At 55.1% G+C, this 7,500-nt stretch overlaps 1 protein-coding gene across 1 annotated transcript in view; it reads right to left on the reverse strand.

The window, feature by feature from the left end:
• The window catches only part of LOC139405210 (CUB and sushi domain-containing protein 3-like), a gene marked incomplete at its 3' end in the record, with an annotated part of 429,588 nt that overhangs the window by 156,063 nt on the left and 266,025 nt on the right, over nucleotides 1-7,500 (reverse strand). The window lies entirely within an intron of this gene.

A 7,500-nucleotide genomic window follows, 5' to 3' on the forward strand; every position in this document is an offset into this window, starting at 1 on the left:
ACTGAGCCGTCGCTACGGAAGGCTAGGTGCATAAACATGGTCCCGCGCCTCACCTTTATACTCCAGATGGAAGCCTTGGTAGCTCACTGAGCCGTCGCTACGGAAGGCTAGGTGCATAAACATGGTCCCGCGCCTCACCTTTATACTCCAGATGAAAGCCTTGGTAGCTCACTGAGCCGTCGCTACGGAAGGCTAGGTGCATAAACATGGTCCCGCGCCTCACCTTTATACTCCAGATGAAAGCCTTGGTAGCTCACTGAGCCGTCGCTACGGAAGGCTAGGTGCATAAACATGGTCCCGCGCCTCACCTTTATACTCCAGATGAAAGCCTTGGTAGCTCACTGAGCCGTCGCTACGGAAGGCTAGGTGCATAAACATGGTCCCGCGCCTCACCTTTATACTCCAGATGAAAGCCTTGGTAGCTCACTGAGCCGTCGCTACGGAAGGCTAGGTGCATAAACATGGTCCCGCGCCTCACCTTTATACTCCAGATGAAAGCCTTGGTAGCTCACTGAGCCGTCGCTACGGAAGGCTAGGTGCATAAACATGGTCCCGCGCCTCACCTTTATACTCCAGATGAAAGCCTTGGTAGCTCACTGAGCCGTCGCTACGGAAGGCTAGGTGCATAAACATGGTCCCGCGCCTCACCTTTATACTCCAGATGAAAGCCTTGGTAGCTCACTGAGCCGTCGCTACGGAAGGCTAGGTGCATAAACATGGTCCCGCGCCTCACCTTTATACTCCAGATGAAAGCCTTGGTAGCTCACTGAGCCGTCGCTACGGAAGGCTAGGTGCATAAACATGGCCCTGCGCCTCACCTTTATACTCCAGATGGAAGCCTTGGTAGCTCACTGAGCCGTCGCTACGGAAGGCTAGGTGCATAAACATGGCCCTGCGCCTCACCTTTATACTCCAGATGGAAGCCTTGGTAGCTCACTGAGCCGTCGCTACGGAAGGCTAGGTGCATAAACATGGCCCTGCGCCTCACCTTTATACTCCAGATGGAAGCCTTGGTAGCTCACTGAGCCGTCGCTACGGAAGGCTAGGTGCATAAACATGGCCCTGCGCCTCACCTTTATACTCCAGATGGAAGCCTTGGTAGCTCACTGAGCCGTCGCTACGGAAGGCTAGGTGCATAAACATGGCCCTGCGCCTCACCTTTATACTCCAGATGGAAGCCTTGGTAGCTCACTGAGCCGTCGCTACGGAAGGCTAGGTGCATAAACATGGCCCTGCGCCTCACCTTTATACTCCAGATGGAAGCCTTGGTAGCTCACTGAGCCGTCGCTACGGAAGGCTAGGTGCATAAACATGGCCCTGCGCCTCACCTTTATACTCCAGATGGAAGCCTTGGTAGCTCACTGAGCCGTCGCTACGGAAGGCTAGGTGCATAAACATGGCCCTGCGCCTCACCTTTATACTCCAGATGGAAGCCTTGGTAGCTCACTGAGCCGTCGCTACGGAAGGCTAGGTGCATAAACATGGCCCTGCGCCTCACCTTTATACTCCAGATGGAAGCCTTGGTAGCTCACTGAGCCGTCGCTACGGAAGGCTAGGTGCATAAACATGGCCCTGCGCCTCCCCTTTACACTCCAGATGGAAGCCTTGGTAGCTCACTGAGCCGTCGCTACGGAAGGCTAGGTGCATAAACATGGCCCTGCGCCTCACCTTTATACTCCAGATGGAAGCCTTGGTAGCTCACTGAGCCGTCGCTACGGAAGGCTAGGTGCATAAACATGGCCCTGCGCCTCACCTTTATACTCCAGATGGAAGCCTTGGTAGCTCACTGAGCCGTCGCTACGGAAGGCTAGGTGCATAAACATGGCCCTGCGCCTCACCTTTATACTCCAGATGGAAGCCTTGGTAGCTCACTGAGCCGTCGCTACGGAAGGCTAGGTGCATAAACATGGCCCTGCGCCTCACCTTTATACTCCAGATGGAAGCCTTGGTAGCTCACTGAGCCGTCGCTACGGAAGGCTAGGTGCATAAACATGGCCCTGCGCCTCCCCTTTACACTCCAGATGGAAGCCTTGGTAGCTCACTGAGCCGTCGCTACGGAAGGCTAGGTGCATAAACATGGCCCTGCGCCTCACCTTTATACTCCAGATGGAAGCCTTGGTAGCTCACTGAGCCGTCGCTACGGAAGGCTAGGTGCATAAACATGGCCCTGCGCCTCACCTTTATACTCCAGATGGAAGCCTTGGTAGCTCACTGAGCCGTCGCTACGGAAGGCTAGGTGCATAAACATGGCCCTGCGCCTCACCTTTATACTCCAGATGGAAGCCTTGGTAGCTCACTGAGCCGTCGCTACGGAAGGCTAGGTGCATAAACATGGCCCTGCGCCTCACCTTTACACTCCAGATGGAAGCCTTGGTAGCTCACTGAGCCGTCGCTACGGAAGGCTAGGTGCATAAACATGGTCCCGCGCCTCACCTTTACACTCCAGATGGAAGCCTTGGTAGCTCACTGAGCCGTCGCTACGGAAGGCTAGGTGCATAAACATGGCCCTGCGCCTCACCTTTATACTCCAGATGGAAGCCTTGGTAGCTCACTGAGCCGTCGCTACGGAAGGCTAGGTGCATAAACATGGTCCCGCGCCTCACCTTTACACTCCAGATGGAAGCCTTGGTAGCTCACTGAGCCGTCGCTACGGAAGGCTAGGTGCATAAACATGGTCCCGCGCCTCACCTTTATACTCCAGATGGAAGCCTTGGTAGCTCACTGAGCCGTCGCTACGGAAGGCTAGGTGCATAAACATGGTCCCGCGCCTCACCTTTATACTCCAGATGGAAGCCTTGGTAGCTCACTGAGCCGTCGCTACGGAAGGCTAGGTGCATAAACATGGTCCCGCGCCTCACCTTTATACTCCAGATGGAAGCCTTGGTAGCTCACTGAGCCGTCGCTACGGAAGGCTAGGTGCATTAACATGGTCCCGCGCCTCACCTTTATACTCCAGATGGAAGCCTTGGTAGCTCACTGAGCCGTCGCTACGGAAGGCTAGGTGCATAAACATGGTCCCGCGCCTCACCTTTATACTCCAGATGAAAGCCTTGGTAGCTCACTGAGCCGTCGCTACGGAAGGCTAGGTGCATAAACATGGTCCCGCGCCTCACCTTTATACTCCAGATGAAAGCCTTGGTAGCTCACTGAGCCGTCGCTACGGAAGGCTAGGTGCATAAACATGGTCCCGCGCCTCACCTTTATACTCCAGATGAAAGCCTTGGTAGCTCACTGAGCCGTCGCTACGGAAGGCTAGGTGCATAAACATGGTCCCGCGCCTCACCTTTATACTCCAGATGAAAGCCTTGGTAGCTCACTGAGCCGTCGCTACGGAAGGCTAGGTGCATAAACATGGTCCCGCGCCTCACCTTTATACTCCAGATGAAAGCCTTGGTAGCTCACTGAGCCGTCGCTACGGAAGGCTAGGTGCATAAACATGGTCCCGCGCCTCACCTTTATACTCCAGATGAAAGCCTTGGTAGCTCACTGAGCCGTCGCTACGGAAGGCTAGGTGCATAAACATGGTCCCGCGCCTCACCTTTATACTCCAGATGAAAGCCTTGGTAGCTCACTGAGCCGTCGCTACGGAAGGCTAGGTGCATAAACATGGTCCCGCGCCTCACCTTTATACTCCAGATGAAAGCCTTGGTAGCTCACTGAGCCGTCGCTACGGAAGGCTAGGTGCATAAACATGGTCCCGCGCCTCACCTTTATACTCCAGATGAAAGCCTTGGTAGCTCACTGAGCCGTCGCTACGGAAGGCTAGGTGCATAAACATGGCCCTGCGCCTCACCTTTATACTCCAGATGGAAGCCTTGGTAGCTCACTGAGCCGTCGCTACGGAAGGCTAGGTGCATAAACATGGCCCTGCGCCTCACCTTTATACTCCAGATGGAAGCCTTGGTAGCTCACTGAGCCGTCGCTACGGAAGGCTAGGTGCATAAACATGGCCCTGCGCCTCACCTTTATACTCCAGATGGAAGCCTTGGTAGCTCACTGAGCCGTCGCTACGGAAGGCTAGGTGCATAAACATGGCCCTGCGCCTCACCTTTATACTCCAGATGGAAGCCTTGGTAGCTCACTGAGCCGTCGCTACGGAAGGCTAGGTGCATAAACATGGCCCTGCGCCTCACCTTTATACTCCAGATGGAAGCCTTGGTAGCTCACTGAGCCGTCGCTACGGAAGGCTAGGTGCATAAACATGGCCCTGCGCCTCACCTTTATACTCCAGATGGAAGCCTTGGTAGCTCACTGAGCCGTCGCTACGGAAGGCTAGGTGCATAAACATGGCCCTGCGCCTCACCTTTATACTCCAGATGGAAGCCTTGGTAGCTCACTGAGCCGTCGCTACGGAAGGCTAGGTGCATAAACATGGCCCTGCGCCTCACCTTTATACTCCAGATGGAAGCCTTGGTAGCTCACTGAGCCGTCGCTACGGAAGGCTAGGTGCATAAACATGGCCCTGCGCCTCACCTTTATACTCCAGATGGAAGCCTTGGTAGCTCACTGAGCCGTCGCTACGGAAGGCTAGGTGCATAAACATGGCCCTGCGCCTCACCTTTATACTCCAGATGGAAGCCTTGGTAGCTCACTGAGCCGTCGCTACGGAAGGCTAGGTGCATAAACATGGTCCCGCGCCTCACCTTTATACTCCAGATGGAAGCCTTGGTAGCTCACTGAGCCGTCGCTACGGAAGGCTAGGTGCATAAACATGGTCCCGCGCCTCACCTTTATACTCCAGATGAAAGCCTTGGTAGCTCACTGAGCCGTCGCTACGGAAGGCTAGGTGCATAAACATGGTCCCGCGCCTCACCTTTATACTCCAGATGAAAGCCTTGGTAGCTCACTGAGCCGTCGCTACGGAAGGCTAGGTGCATAAACATGGTCCCGCGCCTCACCTTTATACTCCAGATGAAAGCCTTGGTAGCTCACTGAGCCGTCGCTACGGAAGGCTAGGTGCATAAACATGGTCCCGCGCCTCACCTTTATACTCCAGATGAAAGCCTTGGTAGCTCACTGAGCCGTCGCTACGGAAGGCTAGGTGCATAAACATGGTCCCGCGCCTCACCTTTATACTCCAGATGAAAGCCTTGGTAGCTCACTGAGCCGTCGCTACGGAAGGCTAGGTGCATAAACATGGTCCCGCGCCTCACCTTTATACTCCAGATGAAAGCCTTGGTAGCTCACTGAGCCGTCGCTACGGAAGGCTAGGTGCATAAACATGGTCCCGCGCCTCACCTTTATACTCCAGATGAAAGCCTTGGTAGCTCACTGAGCCGTCGCTACGGAAGGCTAGGTGCATAAACATGGTCCCGCGCCTCACCTTTATACTCCAGATGAAAGCCTTGGTAGCTCACTGAGCCGTCGCTACGGAAGGCTAGGTGCATAAACATGGTCCCGCGCCTCACCTTTATACTCCAGATGAAAGCCTTGGTAGCTCACTGAGCCGTCGCTACGGAAGGCTAGGTGCATAAACATGGCCCTGCGCCTCACCTTTATACTCCAGATGGAAGCCTTGGTAGCTCACTGAGCCGTCGCTACGGAAGGCTAGGTGCATAAACATGGCCCTGCGCCTCACCTTTATACTCCAGATGGAAGCCTTGGTAGCTCACTGAGCCGTCGCTACGGAAGGCTAGGTGCATAAACATGGCCCTGCGCCTCACCTTTATACTCCAGATGGAAGCCTTGGTAGCTCACTGAGCCGTCGCTACGGAAGGCTAGGTGCATAAACATGGCCCTGCGCCTCACCTTTATACTCCAGATGGAAGCCTTGGTAGCTCACTGAGCCGTCGCTACGGAAGGCTAGGTGCATAAACATGGCCCTGCGCCTCACCTTTATACTCCAGATGGAAGCCTTGGTAGCTCACTGAGCCGTCGCTACGGAAGGCTAGGTGCATAAACATGGCCCTGCGCCTCACCTTTATACTCCAGATGGAAGCCTTGGTAGCTCACTGAGCCGTCGCTACGGAAGGCTAGGTGCATAAACATGGCCCTGCGCCTCACCTTTATACTCCAGATGGAAGCCTTGGTAGCTCACTGAGCCGTCGCTACGGAAGGCTAGGTGCATAAACATGGCCCTGCGCCTCACCTTTATACTCCAGATGGAAGCCTTGGTAGCTCACTGAGCCGTCGCTACGGAAGGCTAGGTGCATAAACATGGCCCTGCGCCTCACCTTTATACTCCAGATGGCAGCCTTGGTAGCTCACTGAGCCGTCGCTACGGAAGGCTAGGTGCATAAACATGGCCCTGCGCCTCCCCTTTACACTCCAGATGGAAGCCTTGGTAGCTCACTGAGCCGTCGCTACGGAAGGCTAGGTGCATAAACATGGCCCTGCGCCTCACCTTTATACTCCAGATGGAAGCCTTGGTAGCTCACTGAGCCGTCGCTACGGAAGGCTAGGTGCATAAACATGGCCCTGCGCCTCACCTTTATACTCCAGATGGAAGCCTTGGTAGCTCACTGAGCCGTCGCTACGGAAGGCTAGGTGCATAAACATGGCCCTGCGCCTCACCTTTATACTCCAGATGGAAGCCTTGGTAGCTCACTGAGCCGTCGCTACGGAAGGCTAGGTGCATAAACATGGCCCTGCGCCTCACCTTTATACTCCAGATGGAAGCCTTGGTAGCTCACTGAGCCGTCGCTACGGAAGGCTAGGTGCATAAACATGGCCCTGCGCCTCCCCTTTACACTCCAGATGGAAGCCTTGGTAGCTCACTGAGCCGTCGCTACGGAAGGCTAGGTGCATAAACATGGCCCTGCGCCTCACCTTTATACTCCAGATGGAAGCCTTGGTAGCTCACTGAGCCGTCGCTACGGAAGGCTAGGTGCATAAACATGGCCCTGCGCCTCACCTTTATACTCCAGATGGAAGCCTTGGTAGCTCACTGAGCCGTCGCTACGGAAGGCTAGGTGCATAAACATGGCCCTGCGCCTCACCTTTATACTCCAGATGGAAGCCTTGGTAGCTCACTGAGCCGTCGCTACGGAAGGCTAGGTGCATAAACATGGCCCTGCGCCTCACCTTTACACTCCAGATGGAAGCCTTGGTAGCTCACTGAGCCGTCGCTACGGAAGGCTAGGTGCATAAACATGGCCCTGCGCCTCACCTTTATACTCCAGATGGAAGCCTTGGTAGCTCACTGAGCCGTCGCTACGGAAGGCTAGGTGCATAAACATGGCCCTGCGCCTCACCTTTATACTCCAGATGGAAGCCTTGGTAGCTCACTGAGCCGTCGCTACGGAAGGCTAGGTGCATAAACATGGCCCTGCGCCTCACCTTTACACTCCAGATGGAAGCCTTGGTAGCTCACTGAGCCGTCGCTACGGAAGGCTAGGTGCATAAACATGGCCCTGCGCCTCACCTTTATACTCCAGATGGAAGCCTTGGTAGCTCACTGAGCCGTCGCTACGGAAGGCTAGGTGCATAAACATGGCCCTGCGCCTCACCTTTATACTCCAGATGGAAGCCTTGGTAGCTCACTGAGCCGTCGCTACGGAA

This window comes from Oncorhynchus clarkii, unplaced genomic scaffold (assembly GCF_045791955.1).
Source record: "Oncorhynchus clarkii lewisi isolate Uvic-CL-2024 unplaced genomic scaffold, UVic_Ocla_1.0 unplaced_contig_6320_pilon_pilon, whole genome shotgun sequence".
NCBI classification, from domain to species: domain Eukaryota; kingdom Metazoa; phylum Chordata; class Actinopteri; order Salmoniformes; family Salmonidae; genus Oncorhynchus; species Oncorhynchus clarkii.